This window comes from Topomyia yanbarensis, chromosome 3 (assembly GCF_030247195.1).
Source record: "Topomyia yanbarensis strain Yona2022 chromosome 3, ASM3024719v1, whole genome shotgun sequence".
NCBI lineage: Eukaryota > Metazoa > Arthropoda > Insecta > Diptera > Culicidae > Topomyia > Topomyia yanbarensis.
In genome coordinates, this window is record NC_080672.1 from 166,242,544 (window position 1) to 166,262,863 (window position 20,320).

Consider the following 20,320-nt stretch of genomic DNA (forward strand, 5'->3'; position numbering starts at 1 on the left):
GCGCGTTTCAAGCTAAAAAAAAAGAAGCCCTCTCTGACAAGAGCAGTTTACAGCCGTTCACCACTCTTCTACAGTGCAGTACAACGACGCCGCCGCCAAGGTACTCGCACGGCGCAACCAAATTCTTCGCATCATCATTCTCATCATCGAACGTCGCGCAGCATCATCACGACGATCGTCATTATCGAAACGAGGTGATAGTAGCAGGTGAATATGATAGGACGAACCAGAACAGCGCACGATCTCAACGTCTCGGTTTTATAAGGGGGCTGACGTTGGGCGGCTAGTGGGTGGTAGTTTGATTGGTAGTAATAATGCCCTGCAGTTCTATCTTCATAAATTCACGATGTTCGGCGTTTGGCACAAAGTGTGACCTGCTGTTTGATGGTACAGCTGGCAAGATGCTTTGAGGATGATGATTAACATCATCATAAATACTAGGCCGTTAAAAGTGATGCCGCCGTCGCTGCCGCAGTGCAGATTGATAGCACTCACTCACTGCTAGTAGAATTAATAGAGCAAAACGAAGTTCGATCGCGTGCAGAAGATTTGTGTGCACTCGATTTTTGCTGATGATGGCAGTAGTGCCCACCAGGGTTTGATTTGACATTGATACCTTTTATGCTGATCGATGTTTTAGATAATGAATGACATTTTGGAGAAATTAATCTTTATCGCGCTTGGAAAGGGGGGTTCACCAGAATAATAGTCAGTTCGGGATGAGAAATTTCCATGGGTGTATTAAATAAATGTTTAGCTAGAGCTATGATCATTTTTCTATAATGTCTGACATTTAGAATATAGTACTTACGCTTCGGCTTTAAAAACTTATTCAGATCTTTCATCTCCCACTCAAACAGACTTTGCACACGATTCTTAGCGCACAAGAAAAATTCAGGGTAACGCCAAGAATCTTTCCTGATACTCCTTAGAATCCTTTTGGTCCGAACAAATATACGAATAATAACAGAATGCTATCTTTGTTACCGATTGTGTTATGAATCTAGTCTTCACGGTAAAATATATAACAAGAATCAACGAGAGGTACTATTTGCATAGAATTTGGCATGATATTCTAATAAGGGCATTTGATCTCTGCCACATCACACTAGGTGAAAAAGCTGGGCAAAAAAATTAAAACTCCCACAATCCCTTCTAATCCAACTTCACTTCTTACTGGATACCTAGTAGGACACAATTTGGAAGTTTTTTATTCATTCTTTTTTGTAGTCTGCTTGAAAACCTCAAAGTTATAGTAGAAAAAACGATTAATTGTCGTCAAAAAAATCTACATATTATAATTTAAATATCTGAGAATCCGTAAATTCACTGCTCAAACCATTGGTATGTAGCATATTTCGAATAGTTCATCTACTTGACAAGGCGCATTGGGTTAGCTTGATTTTTTTTTTAATTTTTGAAGCTACTTCTCTTGGGGAACATCGTAAATTAGGGGTCGTTTAGTGTGCTCACAAGTAGTGTTTCGAATATTGGACTAGCGTTGGAGTAGAGTCATCCCAAGCAAACGAAAAGCCCAAAATAATCCCATGATCATTAGGGTGGGACAAAAACTAGATTCTTGCACAGAGCAACTTTTTGGGTTACATTTCGGCCCTAAAACATTCGTGCAAATTCTTAGCTCGATTGGCGAAATTATATTTTTGCGCCCAGGGTTAAAAGTTTACATAGAAATTTGTAATGGGAAAATTGATTTTCACTAAATAATTCCTCCAGGAGTCTCCCATTACCTCCTAAACATAAACATGGTTTTAGTAGGAAATTGACCAGCGAAATAATGTCTCGAAGACCGCGAAACGATCTGACGTTTGTGGAAAAAGTTCTAAAGCAGAAACCGATTGATGGTCTGACCATTAATTAAATATTCATTTTTTCTAGCACCACTGCTGTTAGCTTTCGAATCATATGCAATGTTTTTTAACATTCTCTTATTGATTCCAAATCTATGATCTGAGTTGTTTGGTCACTTCACAATAGGAATTATATGAGTCTTCTTTTGTCCACAATAAGAGAAAGTTTATAATTTTGTATATAATTCAACTGTCAGCAGCAGTGATGCTATGGAAATAGATTTTTTTTTATCAACCGTCAAAGCATCAATTGGTTTCTGCTTAATAACTTTTTGCACAAGCGTCAGATCGTTTCACAATCTTCGAGACATGGTTTCACTGTTAAATTTCCTACTAAAACCACCTATCAATTTATTTTTAGGATGTAATGGAAGACTCCTGGAGGAATTATTTTGTGAAAATCAATTTTCCCATGCGAATTTCCATGTAAACTTTAAACCATGGGCGCAAAAATATAGTTTCGCCGATCGAGCCAAGAAATTGCACGATTGTTTTAGGACCCAAATGTAACCCAAAAAGTTTCTCGGAGCCAATTTTTTTTTCATATAACCGTATCGCATTCTAATGATCGTGGTCCGATTTCACCCCACTGCATGGTGTTTTGATAGTGTTTAAATGGGATCAACTCATGAAAATACCATCACCATGCACAAGGTCACTCAGAAAAAAAATTGGCCAAAATCTTTAAAACTTTCGAAATCAGGAAACTAGGTTATTTTAGTACTCTGGATTCAATTTCGGCATCCATGAATTAAAAAAAAAAAGATTTTGGATTAATTAGGGTTGTCCCAAAACACAAAAAATTTACTAGGCAACAACATGGAAAACGTCAGTTTTGGCTTTAGCGTTGCAATCTGGTTGAACGGTATATTATAAAAAAATTAATAAATTTCAGGAATATTTTCAGGCAAAGGGTAGTACTGAAACATATTTTTTATCGTGCTTGGGCTTTATTTAATTATATTAGTTTATTTTGCAACAAACAGTTAGTAAGTCTTGTACTTCTTGTAGATATGGATAATTATAGGATCGGAAGTTACCATTAATCCAGTGATAATATCTTCGACAATAAACGTGATGATTTCCTCGAGTGATCCTTTCTATATCTCCGAACTCTTTATTCGCAGCCTATTCGCGTAATCGACGGTAAGGTGTCGCCATCTACAAAAGTTATGCCTGTGGGTGATGCAAATGTAAACAAGAGATGTTAATTTGCCGTCAGTTTTCAAATGGACCATTTTCAAATTTTCTAGAATATTGAGTTGAGTAAATAAGTGAAAGTGGTTAAATAGACTTCCGCTAAACGTTTCTACTAAGCCACCATCCTTTGTCAAAGCTCTTTCGCAGAAAATATGGAATAAGAATTTCACGTTTTAGTATAGCTTTTACTCTTGGTTAATTGCAAATTGTGATTTTTAATATACAAATATATTGAAACGTGATTTTAATGGTATGAGCCAATAGAGAATCAGCCCAATAGGGCATAACGGATATAGTTTGGTAGTTTTTTGCTAGAGAACGTGAAGAAAAGTTCTTATACACTGGTCGAATTTCACTGAAAGTATAACTATAAATACACTCGTGGTTCTGAACAGAAGTATGAAAATTCGGAATCGACCGAATTTTGACCGGTGTGTATTGCTCCTGATGACAAGCGGAAATATCTGCCCAGCCAAAAACTACCTACATAGCGTTCAACTGCTCAAAACCCACCCGTGTTTCTTTCAAGCAAACTATATGCAAGTATATAGTCCTAAAATCTTATTCGCTATTACTGTGATATCCTCTTCGTTGTTAAAGACATCCGTCTGCGTGCACACCAAAAATATGAATTTTATCGTTGACGTAATTGCAAGCATGACATAATTTAGTAAACCGTAATTCACGAAATGCCTAAATATAACCGCACTCCGTTTAATTTTACATGAAACATATACTTTACATGCGCAATGACATAAAATTAAACTTACTGCCATTCAGAACAATTGCCATATGTGGCGTAAAATTACATGATTAGCGAAATTCAACGATCAAGTAAAATTAAAATGAAACGTAAAAGTAAGTCATTTTTGGTGCTCGTATACGTCAGGGTCAGAAGACGTAAATTTACACGATTTTTTCTAGGTGTGTGGTTAAAAACTGCAGATAACCTGCACATCAGTATATTTTTCATTTTGTTCCATATACATTGATAGCTCCTGGCGGTATAAATATGGCCAACGAAAAATACACATTTCACCATAACAAACTAATTGTATTGAGAGGAATTTTTACCATAACTTGGATACATATTGCTTTTCAATCTGTAAATAAAATTTTGGGCGAAAAGGTGAATTTTCAATGCTTTTTATTTTGAAAACTTATTTGTTTTTTTTTTGCTTCACAAAAATGCGTCATGTTGAGGACGCAAAATAAACATATTCTACGACGTTTTTTACTCATTTCTTTACCAAATTAGCTCGTTTGATGATTTTTGTATTGATTTGTACTAACAATTTCATATATTTATGAAGAAACCGTTGAAAACGACACGTTTAAAATTAATTATTTCCCATCATCCATTTGTTTACATGAACTTCACGCACACAAGCTGATCAACATCAGCTTCGTAGTCGCGAATTGAGCTCCTTCCATTCCATTTGGAAGAACAAACATTTTTATGTAATGACCATGTCATGACCATGTAGGGGAATTGTACCTAAGACGGACACCTTAAGGTTAAATAGCAAATTCAACTCATCCATGGATGCTTTGCTCGCAAATTGCTCATAAACCGTGATTTGTTCATGTTCCATCAATATAAGAACTTATACTAATAACATTTCAAACAGAAATATGTTTAAATGGTCATTATTTCAAAAGTGGTATGGGAAAGATGGACCTGGGGAGTGGTATGGGAAAGATGGACCATGCAGCGTAGGTAAAGATGAACATAGGATAAGGGCGGAGTGAGACGCTTCTCGACCAATAAATTTTGTTTTCTGTCAGTACATCGCAATGTAGCTATTACAAAAAATAGCCCAAGGGTATGCAATTTGACGGCATTCTGCTTTGTATTGGCGTTAGAAGTATCTTTCCCTACGCTACTGTGTCCGAGATACCCAACATGACATAAATTTAAGCCCTGTTCGTCTCGGACTTACTCTCTGCCAGAGTGGATTGCCCTATAATCCTCGGACGTCTGGATCTTCAAGCCCGCGTTCGAGCTCTACGTAATAACTCTCTTTTGCGAGTTCCGTTCAGGAGAACCAACTATGGTTGCCAGAGCGCTGTTACCAGACTCCAGCGAGTTTTTAACAGTGTGGCGACGGCCTTTGACTTCAACCGGACGCGGAATGCGATAAAAGCGAAAATGTGTCAATTTTAAAATGTAATTAGTTTAAGCTACCACCATTGGGGCCAAGGGGCCTGTTGGTGAAGGTAATAAACATAAACATAAACAATTGTAAAACTTATGGTTCAATCCAAATGCAGAAATCCATTATTTCTTCCAACACTGTCAGTACACCACGACACCGATACTTTAAACTTAAATAAATGAGAATATAGTTATCGCAGAGACTTGGTACCTTTAAATGAAATATTCAGAATGAATTGCTGAATAACATAGACGTAGTCAGAAAATGAAAAGAAGTGGGGGTGTGGCTTATGTACTTCCCAATTCCCTTTTTAGATAGTTTATTATAACATAAGGAGTACATCTTTAACGCAGGTTTATACCACCGAATTAAAAATTAATCTTACGTGCTTGAGTGCTACTATTTAAGGGCTCTACTGTTATCTTAGTTAAAATGGTACAACGGTTTATAAGTTTTGCATATTTGAAAACACTACTTTTCAGCTGTTCAGAGTCAGAAATTTAAAAAATGCGTATCCTTAGATTCCTTGAAGTTGTTTCTATTGACGTTTTTGTTTGGCAATCTTGGAACGAAACCAGGATAGTTACTTCAAGCAAGTGTTTTTTTAGGAAATTGAGCTAGGTTTACGCAAAACAGAGGTGATGTTGGCGAACCAGAAATATACTTCAGGTTAGAACCCAACGCGATTTCCGGACCTGAGTTAGTTTTTGCCCTCAAGCAAAACAACACATAAATTTTTCGGTGTATATCCAAAATATTGTAAATGTTATTTCCCACAATAAAGATTGTAGTATGATTAAAATTTGAGTCTATCAAAATATTAAGAAAGTTCAATCGTTCACATTTACAAGGACGTAATGATTATTTGTCTTATACAAAACAATCTAAAAAGGGAGGGGGAGTACACAAGCCTCCCCCTCTTCTTTTCATTTTCTGACTGCGTCTATGTTATTCAGCAACTCATTCTGAACATTTCATTCAAAGGTACCAAGTCTCTGCGATGAATATATTCTCATTTATTAGTTTTTAATGTCGATGTCGGTGGTGCACTAGTGTTGGAAAAAGTAATCAATTTCTGCATTTGGATTTTACCATAAGTTTTAAAATCGTTATAACTATTTGTTGAAAATTCGTAGCTAGTTACGGTCTTCGACAAAGTTGTTAAGCAAAGTTTGAACTATAGTGTTATAAACGTGGTTTATCATATTCAGTGAAATAGCGATCTTTATTAACGTAAATGCAAAATAATTGGTTTCCCCATATAAAATCCCATGCAAACTTTGAACGCAATGCGCAAACCCGGGAAGCAACCAACCACAGGCATTTGGGACCACAAAAGGAACTCAAAAAGTGTTGTGCCCGCTAGTTTAAATCATTTTGAAGTTTTTCCATACAACCGCGAGCCACTCTAATGCACATATTTGGAACATGAATATATATGTAAAACTAAGTGCCACAGCAAATCCACACGACTTGTCGTGCTCTCTTCAACGAATTTTATTATAATTTTACACGTGGATTGAAAATTACAGTTTCTTTAAACGGAAAACCAATGCACTTCAATGTATTTTTATTCGAATATTGCTGTAAAATGAATGGCATGTAATATTGCAGGAATGACAGTGTAAAATTATATGCCTTTTGATGCTCCAATTGAGTGCATTTATTTCATCGTAATTCTCAATCAAATTTTTGATTCAATCTTTGTATGTTTACATTCGTATTGATTTACATGTCGTTTAAATTTCATTATTTTTTGGTGTGCATGTAATGCATTTTTCCTGTATAATTAATCGGAACACGGTTATATGTCGTCATTTTGTGAATTACAGTTTTTTTAATTGTGTCATGTTTGCAATTACGTCTGCGATAAAATTCATATTTTTTTGGCGCGTGAAATGAAATATAAAAAGTTATTATTTGATCTTTGGAAAATTTGAACCACCCTAACTATTGTTTATATAAAAAGAAGGGACTCACCAACTAGGAAAACTCTCCTAAGAACAAATAAAGCAGTTGTTTTACTAAAAAGTCAAAATTGCTGCTAAATTCTAGACCACTTTCCATTGGTAGGACAAAAATACAACCTCAAAAAATCCACCCAATAGAAAAGGCTCTCAAATCAATCACCTAGAGCGAACGACGTCCGATTAACGGAACTTAATAAATAAATTACCGCTTTGACTCTAGTCGACTCCGGGAGCTGCCGAGGTGATGAGATTGTCGCCATCGGTGACTTCATCTTGATAGTGATGGATTGTCGTTAATCGGGCGCACCAGTGTCGTTTGCTTGACATGTTCTTGTGATGTGTAATCTGAAAAGTAAGTCTGCTGTTTTTGATACCGGGCGTGTATACATATATATGTAGTTCTCATCATGTACAAAATAAGAAACACATTCAAAAAACCTTCAAATTTGGATGGAGATCGATAACTAATGAATCGAATGATTGCAGTGGTCCTGGTATACATACTAATAGTGCTTTAATCAACTGTAGCATCAGTAACTTGTTTGAAAGCAAAATTTTGCTCCAGGCAACCGTCAGCTCACACACGCTTCTGAATTTGTACCGCAAGGGAAAAAAAGTGTCTAGATCCGGCCATCAAAAACCATCCCCATGTCTTCAGTGGTTTCTCAAAGCCAATGCAAAAACACTTTTTAGCGATGGACAATCTCCTTTCCCGGTTTAAGGTACGACAGTAATCTGAGGAAATCCTACGAGCAAGTTGGCTGCAAGGAAGCCATACCTTAACAGCGATCTAATCAATCAGTCGGCCACTCGCGTGGACCTACAATCACTTCAAGAGGTTTGTTATTCACAGTCACATCTTGGCATATCGTAGCGGAACGAGCTGAACAAACGAATTCATTGTGTTTGTTCCCTCTGCGAATGGTGTTGGCGCTTATTTTTCGGGGATGTCGGACGAGAATCACGATTCGTTTTGACCTGAAACAGTATCATCTTTCGATTGTTGTTGACCTGCATTATCCATGAACAGTGGACGGTGATTTGATCTTGAAGGATGATTTGCGAATGGGTCTGAATTTAGTTCATTTGTTTATTGGGGAAGATATATTTCATCATTTAGAATTTCTTGTAGTTCAAGTTCATAAAAAATAGATACAACTAAGATAAGTGAAAATTAAAGAGAACGAATTGCAGTTTGGTGTCTCTTTGTAGTGGGTTGGGTGGGTTCAGCAATTTATAACGTACCATTTATATGATGCAATAGCGTTAAACAAAATAAAGCGTTTCGATTGTTCGAATCTTCAAAAAGAATCATACTAAAATATTAACACACAACACAAGCCAAACCAAGAATAGGAATAGGCCTCTTAAAAGACCGACAACGAATGATGACATCAATCATTTATTGCTAAAACAAATAGCGCAATTAAAATATAAAACAGTCTTCTTCGTTCTGTATCTGGTCGAACGATCTCGCCGGGTATGATTTATTAATTAATAAATTTGCGGGACGCCACTAGCCGAGGTGAAGCTTCGAGAGCGACCCGAGTTACTTTCTGTCCATATCGCCCTGAAGTTGTTACAGCTTTGCCACCACAAGTTCACACTCTTTAATTGCGGGAATTGAATTTGCATGACAATTGTATATTGTGCCTCGCCTTGATCAATGCACTTAGTTGCAGTTAGAATGACAAATAAAATCTAACTATTAGCTACCTCGCACTTATCAATTCGTGTTGGGAATCATTACGATGCAATAGACGGAATGTGAATACAACAAATCACAGATTGCAACCTTTATTTTTTCCTAAATGAAAAAATGTTCCAATTTGCGCTCATGGGCACAAAACCTAGCCTAAAAATTTGGGTTTGAATGTTTCGTATTCCACTCGTCAGTAACTGACATCAACTTGCTGTCAGTTAGACATTAAATTTAAACAAAGCACACAACATATGCGATTGCCTAAAGCAAATTTTTGGTACCGAGTGTGTATCCAGCCAAGCACAGAAGCTCTGGGTCGTTGAGGAGTATATGGAAACAAACTCTGTCTTTTGGCATGAGAGCCAAACGCCTGCAATAATTTTTCATAGGCGTTTGGCTCAAACGTCAAAAGCAAGAGTTCGGTTCCCTATACTCGTCAGCGACCCAGTGTTTTTGCGCTTGGCTAACCGAGATATCACTCGGTACCAGGTGGATGTTCTAGGCATCCACACATGTTGTGTGAACTGTTTGGATTTAATGCCAAAATGACGCCAATTTGGTGTTAGTTTGGATATGTATATCGTATAACTGACAGCAAGTTGGTGTCAATTACTGATGAGTGAACATGAAATATTCAAATTCAACATCTTTAAGTAACCAGTTATTGCAACGTTTTTGACGGAATTCAGTAGTGAAAAAATCCATTAGTCAAATAATTTGGCCAACATTTATCGGCCAAATCGGTCATACAAAAATTTCAAAGTGCTGCTTTTACATCACAATCTTACAATTTTTTTCGTTTTCTTACTCCAGTCAACAAATTTTTGTTTGTTTTAAATTTGCACAATCAACATATGCAAATCTTTTCAGTCTACTTTCTACTTCTGCGCAAGTCAGACGTACAATCGAACCAAGTGAACTTCTCGATTTAGTGTGCATTGTCTTGAGAACAAAGGAAACATTTAATTTATTCTTGCCGTCATGAGTGAAGTTGACGAAAAAACTCTACTTCGACCCAACACAGCGTTCGTTGACTTTAAATTTTGTTCAATACGATTGAGTTTTAGTGAAGTGGAATACCTGCTGAAGGCGAAGATGCAGCTTAGGCTCAAGGAGGTTATGTATCTCCGGTATCATTATGGCTGAAAGTGATAAAGTTGGAATTAAGATTCCCGTGTATTTAGAAAAAGACTATGTAGATGTAAAGCTACATGACCTATCACCACGTACCCCTCCTGATCTAGTTGCAGAATACATATCGCAATCCGGAGAAGTAGAATCCGTTACACCTGATACGTGGAGAAATTTCTTCCCGGCTACACCAAACCGTGTTCTTGTGGTGAGGATGCGGATCGAAAGACCTATCCCCGCCCACTTGACTATAAAACTTAAAACCCACGAAGCAACTATTAATCAAACTACGTTATGCACCCATGAGGGGCAAACTCATACGTGCAAGTATTGTAATCAGACAGCACATCACGGACAACCTTGTGCGGAAGATACAAAGGAGAATGCATCTCAACCGATTGCCAACGAATCCACGGAAAACCAACCCTAAAAAGAGTTTTCAATACCCGAACCACAAACGGTTGCAAAATTTGTAGCAGCTGTTCAGTTCATATTGACATCCGCAAAAGCAGCATCCAGCACCCCAAAAACCACTGTAAGCGATATCGGCGAAGAAGATAAAAACAATGATGACGGATTTACACTGGTCACCCGTAAGGGTAGTAAGCAGGAAAGAACATCTGATCGCGAGCACCAAAACATCTTTGACGATAGAAGAGAATTAAATGTTCCCCATGACGCAGTAGGAGAGCCGCGAAAGAAGGTCTCCGCTCGCAATAAAAAGTTGCGCGTACGAGATCCAACGGGTAATCAATAATATTTGCTCTTTTATTTTTATTTTGCATATACTGTAAACACATGAAAGATCCACGGCTCCGTTAAGCTACCGCTATGAGCCGTGTCAAATAAACGAAATAAAAAAAAAATGCAAATCTTTTATTATAGCACTGAGTACCGGTAATTTTGCCTTGCTGGAACTTTTTCTGAATTTGGAAACAACTGCGTGATTGGAGTGTTGCGAATACGTCATGAATATTGAGACATTCACCGAAACGTACAAGCCGCACCAACTGCTTACTAAACGCCGCTCTAAGGTTGCCAGCAAGTTTTTAGTGTGACTAGTACTTGTATTTGGTATTTGCAGTAGTAATAAGCCTCCCATTTAGATTTAAACGCAAAGGCAATTTTTAAAGCAGAATTTGATTGATAAGTATAGCTCATTAAACCAATTTTATCAATTCGGTAATCTAAAAAGAATTTTTCAATTATACTGAACAGGATGAATTTGGCACCACTTTCATCTGGTATACTCAACCTTCACAAAACGATGCATAACGAAGGGCTGATTTTTGGAACAACTTGTTTACTCATTCAGCCCTTCGTTATGCAAATTTGCAACATTATAACAGATTGGCTAAGCGCGGTGTTTCATGAAGTGCGGCCGTTCCTTTCCATTAGTAAAGGCCGCGTGGAATTTTGAAAAAATGCGCTAATATAAAAGTGCAACCAAATTTCCGAAAATTATTCAATTCTTGTTTACTTATTTTTTGCATAGATATTTATCCATTTATTGATTCATTAACTTATTCTCATTTATTTGTATTAATTATTAATTAATCTATTTATCTACATATAACTCAATTATCAATTTTTATAGGTTTATTTGAACATTCATTAATTTATATATCTACTTACTTATTTGTTTGTGTGTCCGTTTTACTGGCCGCATAATTCTACTATATCAATTTACTGGTTGTTTTCGGCAAATTAATGACTAACTTTAGAACGAATCGCTAAGTGTTTCCGATCATGAGATATGACCCAATATATATGTTAACTATACATCATTTGCATACTCCCTAGCGCCACCTGGTGGGATAATTCTGCATTAGCCTGTTCTTCATCGGAAAGCCCTTGACATTCTGATCTAGTTTGTCGAAGATGTTGCCCTTCCAAATGGCCAGTATTTCGTGTTATTAAAAGTTGAAGTTCATCTAGTTATCGTGTGTTCATCATAAGCCGCTTTTTTCACTTTCGACAGAGCCACCCCAACCACAACCCATGACACCATCCACTTTGCGCGCTTATAACTTTGTCAGTTCTTATTGGATTGACTTGCAGTTTTCACGAGTCGATTTGTTGTTACAAGAGGATTCTTCATTTTTCTCACGAAAAACATTGATCGATTACAGCGCCACCTAGATCTGAAAATGTGAAACTGATGCGTTTCTCCATACATTTGGTCAATTTTTTCACACGCAAACTTTGGGCCATTTGCGTAACCACTTCCAGTGTACCAAATGAGCTGAAATTTTCAGGGAAGCTTATTAGCCACCCAAACTGTCATATTGGGCCAGGCTACTATACACGTATTTTTCAAACCCGAAGTATAACTATGTTAGCCATGTTTCATTCCATATCTGCTCATCTGACAGATTCGGCCAATTTCAGTAGCATATCTAATGACAAGTACCAACCTACAATTGCACAGATGATCGCTATGTAACTCAAACGCTGAAGATGGTTTTCTGTGCTTACAGTTACAGTATGAAAGTGTCGGTATTTTTTCATATACGTACACTTCCTCCTCACCTTTTTGAATATCACTGATCACACACTCACCGAATAACGGTGCTACTGGATGAATTTTACGCATTCTATCATATTCATATCCTAAATATAGTAGAAATAGTCAAAGACTTAAATTTAATATAATTCTCTAAATATCAATCGATTGATTTGTGTTTTCAAAAGAGGCAACATTATTGTAAACGAAAGGTGTGTGCATAAATGAATCCGTTGTTTATCGTCTTCACAAGTTCGCAATAATCAGTTCGTTTTTCAACAGTCGAACACGGTTAATTTGAACAAGACGAATATTGAAAACGTGAAACGAATCCAACGAAAATGCATTAATTTGCGTACTAAAATCAGCGTTTTGGATTATCCGGCGAATGATGAAAGCTGCGCTGCTGTTGGACGGAAATTTAATACATACGAATCAATAGTACGAACAATTCGGAAAAATTAAACTGTGATTCGATAAGCGGTAGTTTCTGGGACCGCTTCAAAATCAGTTTCATAAACAAGAGACTCGTTACATACGTCTCCCAACCTTTGAACGGAACGGATCGTTATATTTCACAGTGGTGTTCGGTGTGTTCAGTGAGTGAAGGTCATCCTTTGTGCGTTCGTTAGCTGCCATTCTGCTGGTGCCGGCAGTAAATCCGCTGGTGCGGAACAATCGACGTTGTTTGCAGATAAGTTTTGCTTTATTTTTTTTCCTCGTTTGCTTTCTTTCCTTTTCCCTACTTTTACTCTACCTTGTAATCAAATAATAAGACACATTCCCGTTTATATAACGCTCTGCCCTCGTGCTTAAATGGCCGAGGGCGAAATACCATCTGATGTAATCATGGAAGTCCCTGATCCCCCTAACACTCGCATTGCTCCCCGTATAAAGCAGTACCCAGAAGGTTCCTCTGGGCCATGGGTGGTATATTTTTGGACCGGAGAGAAACCGGTTAATATATTAAAACTTTCTCGAGATCTGACTGCTAATTACCCGGCCGTAACTCAGATAACACGTGTTCGGGCAAACAAGATACGTGTTCTAGTGAATGATCTCGGCCAGGCAAACGCGATTGCTTGCTGTGAGCGCTTTACGCGGGAATTTAAAGCGTACGTGCCTTGTGTGGCTTGTGAAATCGATGGGGTAGTGTCCGAACCGGGCCTGAAATGCGAAGAACTGTTGGAGTACGGGGTTGGCTGCTTTAAGGACCCCTCTCTTAAACAGATTAAGATCTTGGAATGCAAACAATTGTATACCGCAAACACCGAGGGAGGTAAGACTACCTACTCTCTATCAGGCTCGCTTCGGGTGACATTCGCCGGGTCCTCTCTTCCCAACTACATCCTCCTTGACAAGGTTCGCCTACCAGTTCGCCTGTTTGTACCGCGGGTCATGAGCTGCAGCAATTGCAAGCAGTTGGGCCACACAGCCACATATTGTGGAAATAAGAAACGATGCGGCAAATGCGAAGGAGAGCATGAGGATGACTCTTGCGCCAAAGAAACTGAAAAGTGTATTTGCTGCGGGGGCCCTTCACATGCTCTTAAATCATGTCCTGCGTACAAGCAGCGCGGGAATAAAATTAAGCGCTCCCTTAAGGAACGCTCAAGGCGTTCTTATGCAGAAACGCTAAAGAATGCTTCGCCATCTGTCCTGTCCGAAAATCCCTATGCTGGTTTGGCTAACGTTGAGCAAGAATCTGACGACCCACGAGAGGGAACATCTTTGGTTAACCCAGGGGAATCCAGGAAGAGGAGAAATCCAGCCTCCCCTACATTGCCTCGTAAGGGTGCCAAGGTGTCGTCCACTCAGAGTGCGCCAACTACAATCAATAAATCCAACGGAAGTGATGCACAAAAGCCGAAGTAATTTGCTCCAGGACTTGGAAATATTAATTCTAACAAGGAGTACCCACCACTTCCAGGGACATCAAAAACCCCAAGTGTCCCCTTTTTTCAAACAGATACTCAGTCCACTAGCGGACTAATGAAATTTTCTGACATAGTGGACTTAATTTTCACAGTGGAACAGCAGAAGTATCCTCCCGAAAATCGATTCCTTTAAATTTTTACTAAATAGTTTAAAATGTGATGCTTTCGCATTATGTGAAACTTGGTTAACTTCCGATGTAAATCTCAACTTCCACGACTTTAATATAATTCGTCTGGATCGAGAAAACCCCTATGGAGGAGTACTTTTGGGGATCAAAAAGTGCTATTCTTTCAACCGAATTATCCTCCCTTCGACACCAGGCATTGAAATTGTCGCTTGTCAAGTTTTAATCAAAGGTAAAGACCTTTGCATTGCTTCCATCTACATTCCTCCTAGAGTCTCGGTAGGGCACCGAACGCTTTGTAATATCACGGAATCCTTACCGGCACCGCGGCTAGTTCTGGGAGACTTGAACTCGCACGGTACGGTATGGGGCTGTCTTCATGATGATAATAGATCAACATTAATCCAAGATCTTTGCGATAATTTCAACATGACCATCTTAAACACGGGAGAAATGACGCGCAAGCGCGTTGGATTTGTCGCTTTGCTCGACATCGCTACAGTTAGATTGCATGTGGAAGGTGATCCCTGATCCCCACGGTAGCGATCATTTGCCTATTGTGATTTCAATTGCTAACGGTTCAAGACCATCGGAAACAATCAATGTCTCGTATGACCTCACACGGAACATCCGTTAAAATCGAATCCACTCAAGAACTTCCTCCGGAGGAAGAGTACAGATTTTTGGCTGGCTTGATTCTCGACAGTGCGAATCAAGCTCAGACTAAACCAGTACCCAGCGCGAATACCCATGGACGGTCTCCCACCCTGTGGTGGGATAAAGAGTGCTCAGAGCTGTACGCGGAAAAGTCCACTGCATATAAGGCCTTCCGGGAAGACGGGTTACCCGCTAGCTATCAACAGTACGCGTCGTTAGAAAGGCGAATGAAGAGTCTAATGAAAGCCAAAAAACGCAGTTATTGGCGCCGGTTCGTCGACGGGTTAACGAGAGAAACAGCGATGAGCACTCTTTGGGGTACGGCTCGACGTATGCGTAACCGTAATAGTACCAACGAGAACGTGGAATATTCAAACTGTTGGATATTCGCTTTCGCCAAGAAGATCTGTCCGGACTCTGTTCCGGTACAGAAAACGTGCCGCGCCGCGTCTCCTCACGATACCGCGAACGAAACACCGTTTTCGATGGTGGAGTTCTCACTTGCTCTCTTATCGTGCAACAATAACGCCCCAGGGATAGACAGAATCAAATTCAACTTGCTGAAGAATCTGCCTGACACTGCAAAAAGGCGCTTGTTGAATTTATTTAACAAGTTTCTTGAGGGTAACATTGTCCCTTGTGAATGGAGGCAAGTGAAGGTCATCGCCATCCAAAAACCAGGAAAACCAGCCTCCGACCACAACTCGTATCGGCCGATTGCAATGCTGTCTTGTATTCGGAAGTTGTTCGAGAAAATGATCTTGTTTCGCCTCGACAATTGGGTTGAAGCAAATGGCTTACTGTCAGATACACAATTTGGCTTCCGCAAAGGCATATGGACGAACGATTGCCTTGCGTTGCTTTCTACAGAAATCCAAATGGCCTATGCTAACAAAGAGCAGATGGCATCAGTCTTCTTGGATATTAAGGGGGCTTTTGACTCAGTTTCTATCAACATTCTGTCAGAGAAGCTGCACCAGCATGGTCTTTCACCAATTTTAAATAACTTTTTGCTAAACCTGTTGTCTGAAAAGCACATGCACTTTTCGCATGGCGATTTAACAACATCGCGATTTAGCTACATGGGTCTTCCCCAGGGCTCATGTCTAAGTCCCCTGCTCTACAATTTTTACGTGAATGACATTGACGATTGTCTTGCCAATTCATGCACGCTAAGGCAACTTGCAGACGACGGCTCTGTTACAGGGCCCAAAGCTGCCGACTTGCAAGGACCATTACAAAATACCTTGGACAATTTGTCTGCTTGGGCTCTTCAGCTGGGTATTGAGTTCTCCACGGAGAAAACTGAGTTGGTTGTTTTTTCTAGGAAGCGTGAGCCGGCGCAACTCCAGCTTTTATTAATGGGTGCAACGATCAACCAGGTTTTCACATTAAAATATCTCGGGGTCTGGTTCGACTCTAAAGGTACCTGGGGATGTCACATTAGGTATCTGAAACAGAAATGCCAACAAAGGATCAATTTTCTCCGAACAATAACTGGAACATGGTGTGGTGCTCACCCAGGAGACCTGATCAGGTTGTACCAAACAACGATATTGTCGGTGATGGAGTACGGGTGTTTCTGTTTCCGATCCGCTGCGAACATACACTTCATCAAACTGGAGAGAATCCAGTATCGTTGCTTGCGCATTGCCTTGGGTTGCATGCACTCGACCCATACGATGAGTCTCGAAGTGCTGGCGGGCGTTCTTCCGCTAAAAAATCGATTTTGGGAACTCTCATATCGATTGCTCATCCGATGCGACATTCTGAACCCGTTGGTAATTCGAAATTTCGAGAGGCTCGTCGAGCTTAATTCTCAAACCCGTTTTATGTCCTTGTACTTCGACTACATGGCACAGAGCATCAATCCTTCTTCGTACAATCCCAACCGTGTCCGTTTCCTAAATACTTCTGATTCTACTGTATTCTTCGCCACATCCATGAAGGAAAAGTGGAATCCCGGACCATATACGCCCGCAGGTGATCCCCAATATATTTTATAATAAATTCCGAGAAGTCTACTGCGACAAAATGTTTTACACTGACGGATCAAATCTCGATGGGTCCACTGGCTTCGGTATCTTCAACAATACTATCACCGCTTCATTCAAGCTCAATGATCCCGCTTCAGTTTACGTCGCAGAGTTAGCAGCAATTCAGTACACCCTTGGGATCATCGACACTCTGCCCACAGATCACTACTTCATCGTTTCGGACAGCCTCAGCTCTATCGAGGCTCTTCGTGCGATGAAGCCTAAAAAGCAATTCCCGTATTTTCTGGGGAAGATACAGGAGTCCTTGTGTACGTTATCTGAAAAATCTTATCAGATTACCTTTGTTTGGGTCCCCTCTCATTGTTCTATCCCGGGAAATGAAAAGGCCGACTCATTAGCAAAGGTGGGCGCATTAAATGGTGACATATACGAAAGACCAATCTGCTTCAACGAATTTTTTACTATTTGTCTTCAGAGGACGCTCAACAGTTGGCAAACCTCGTGGAGCAATGGGGAACTTGGACGATGGCTACATTCGATTATCCCAAAGGTATCAACGAAGCCTTGGTTCGGGAGGATGGATGTGGGTCGGGATTTTATTCGCGTAATGTCCCGACTTATGTCCAATCACTACACCGTGAATGCGCATTTGCGGCGTATTGGGCTTGCGGAGAGTAGTCTGTGCGCTTGTGACGAGGGCTATCACGACATCGAACACGTTGTCTGGGTATGCGCCGGGTATTGTGACGCCAGGTCTCAGTTAAAGGAATCCCTTCGGGCCCGAGGTAGACCACCCAATGTACCAGTCCGAGATATGCTGGCAACTCGTGATTTCCCCTATATGTCCCTTATTTATACCTTCATAAAAACGATAAATATCCCAATTTAGCCCCTCTCTTTTATTTCTCGTTTTTAGAGTTTCCTCCTGCCTTGTGGAACCGATCAGCTCCAGAGTGCCACTATGTAACCGCCGTCGCCCTTACCACTACGCCTGCATAGAAGGAAACTGAAGCGAGAGCGACTCGAGGTCCGATGACTTTTGAAGGATTCCCCGCGGGTCCGAAGAATACCATCCGCCAATCCGGTACTCGACGACTTACTAGACTGAGGCGCAAATTTGTTTCGCTGATCCACCTTACCCCCCCCCCCCCCCCGTTCGAGCGAAAGTTGCAAGTTTTGCTCTTCTTTCCCTGTCTCTCCCCTGTCCTTGATACAACTGGTGCTACACTGATGCGGAGATAAGCCACCCTCTGAATATCTTGACCAAGCATAAGTTTTAGTTAAAAAATTCAAATTAGTATTCTGTATTCCTAGTTTTAAGATAGCTGTAATTTTTACTCTTTATTGAAACTCTTGTCCACCATCTTGTAAATAGAACTGTATCCCTAGTTTTAAGATTTCTGTGAAGTTTCTCATAAATATTTGTTCCCCCTTTTGTGTACAAAACTATATTGTTAGTTTTAAGATAACCGTAAAATATTTCGTAAAATACTATTACTCCCCCTCTTGTATATCAAAGTGAATCCCTTGTTTTAAATTTTTTCATAAAAAATCTTTTGGCCCTCTCTTGTTTATTGAATCTTATTTCTAGTCTTAAGATAGCTGTAAACTTTTTTTTCCTTTGTAAAAAAAAAATATTTCAACATTGTAACCTCCTAGTTTTAAGATATGCAATATGTAAAAACATAAGCATTTGGCACCGCCAAGCTAACGCATTTGTGCCTATCAAATAAACGAAATGAATAAAAAAAGAGACTCGTTAATAGAAAATATGGAGAAAGCTTTACTCATATGGATCGAAGACAACACCCAGAAAACCATTCTTGTAGATGAACTAATGATTCGCGAGATGGCTATACTGCAACATCAGGAACCATTAACAATCATGGAAAACCCAAAGATTTTCGTGAAGTGTAGGCTGGTTTACTGGTTTTGCAAAACGAAATTACTTGCATAATGTCCGCCTAAAAGGTGAAAGTGCATCTGCAGAATAGAATATGCAGTTGCTTGTTCGGCAGTTTTGAAGAATGTGATCGAACAAGAAGGCAAAACTCCAGAACAAGTGTTCTATTGTGACGAAACAGGACTGTTCTGGAAGAAAATGTCTTCTAGAACCTATATAGCTCAATGGGAAACATCGCAAGTGGGTTCAAGGTTGCGAACGAACCCTTTATAGCAATGCATCAGGAGATCGCTTGCTCAAGTCTCTTCGCCTCCGATTGATGAAAAGTACTAGCTCTCTACCGATTTATTGGATGTCGAATTTCAAAGCGATGTCGAAGGAGATATTTTCAAAATGGTTCGAACAGTTTTTTCTACCAGAAGTCGAGTAATATCTCCAAGAAAAGGGACTGGAGTTTAAAGTATTATTGCTTCTTGATAACGCCCCGGGATACCTGGAAATAACGCACTCAATCGTTAAAGTGCTTTTATTGATAGCGAAAACGACGTTCTTGATTAACGTGTGGACCACGAAATAGCTACGCCCAAACAATACTATGTGAAGCATACATTCCGGATCATTTTGAAGGCAATTGAGGATGACTACATTTCCGTTACGATTATTTAGAAATTAAGTTCGATTCGTGAATATGGTAAAATTTGCCTTTTTGGATATTAGAAAAACCACGCTTAATGCCTACTGGAAGGCCGTTTGGCTAGAATGTGTTATAAGAAAAGATAAACAGCTCAACGTCAATGCTCAGATAATGCGTCGTGTGTGCGGAACGAAAAAAGTCAATAAGTATTTCAATCACAATAGGATCGGAGAGGTAGCGATAGCTTGGTGCCGATTGAATGCATACGTCTCGGCTTGATGCCAGTAGAAGTTCTTTAGTGTCCATAAATTTTGATATTCACCAGTACATTCGGTCGGTGTTAAGTCAGAACGGACTAAGTCGCAAAACATCAAAAAATGAGATAATGATAGTACTGGATAAAGAATATCGCCAGCTACATTTGACTTTGGCCAGATTTGCCAGATATGTAACAATAAACAAGAATTATAGCAAAAACTAATTTCCAATCATAATCTAAAGGATGCTGCGATTCAAACTTTTAACTCGTTT

At 39.5% G+C, this 20,320-nt stretch overlaps 1 protein-coding gene across 1 annotated transcript in view; it reads left to right on the forward strand.

Annotated features, from left to right (window-relative positions):
• LOC131689775 (uncharacterized) overlaps positions 1-20,320 on the forward strand; it is a 471,887-nt gene that overhangs the window by 89,440 nt on the left and 362,127 nt on the right. The window lies entirely within an intron of this gene.